This window comes from Physeter macrocephalus, chromosome 7 (genome assembly GCF_002837175.3).
Source record: "Physeter macrocephalus isolate SW-GA chromosome 7, ASM283717v5, whole genome shotgun sequence".
Classification (NCBI taxonomy): domain Eukaryota; kingdom Metazoa; phylum Chordata; class Mammalia; order Artiodactyla; family Physeteridae; genus Physeter; species Physeter macrocephalus.
The window spans coordinates 93,896,383-93,897,192 of NC_041220.1; positions in this window are offsets into that span (position 1 = coordinate 93,896,383).

The following is an 810-nucleotide window of genomic DNA, read 5'->3' on the forward strand; positions in this document are numbered from 1 at the left end:
TAAATGAAGTGGAGATAGGCAACCTTCCAGAAAAAGAATTCAGGATAATGATAGTGAAGATGATCCAGGACCTCGGAAAAAGAACAGAGGCAAAGATCAAGAAGATGCAAGAAATGCTTAACAAAGATCTAGAAGAATTAAATAACAAACAAACAGAGATGAACAATACAATAACTGAAATGAAAACTACATTAGATGGAATCAATAGCAGAAAAACTGAGGCAGAAGAACAGATAAGTGACCTGAAAGACAGAATGGTGGAATTCACTGCTGCAGAAGAGAATAAAGAATGAAAAGAAATGAAGACAGCCTAAGAGACCTCTGCGACAACATTAAATGCAGGAACATTCGCATTATAGGGGTCCCAGAAGGAGAAGAGAGAGAGAAAGGACCCAAGAAAATATTTGAAGAGATTATAGTCAAAAACTTCCCTAACGTGGGAAAGGAAATAGCCACCCAAGTCCAGGAAGCAAAGACACTCACAGGAAAAACCCACGGAGAAGCACACCTAGACACATGGTAATCAAATTGGCAAAATTAAAGACAAAGAACAATTATTGAAAGCAGCAAGGGAAAAACGAAAAATAACATACAAGGGAACTCCCATAAGGTTAAGAGCTGATTTCTCAGCAGAAACTCTACAAGCCAGAAGGGAGTGGCATGATACACTTAAAGTGATGAAAGGGAAAAACCTACAACCAAGATTACTCTACCCAGCAAAGATCTCATTCAGATTTGATGGAGAAATCAAAAGCTTTACAGACAAGCAGAAGCTAAGAGAATTCAGCACCACCAAACCAGCTTTATAAC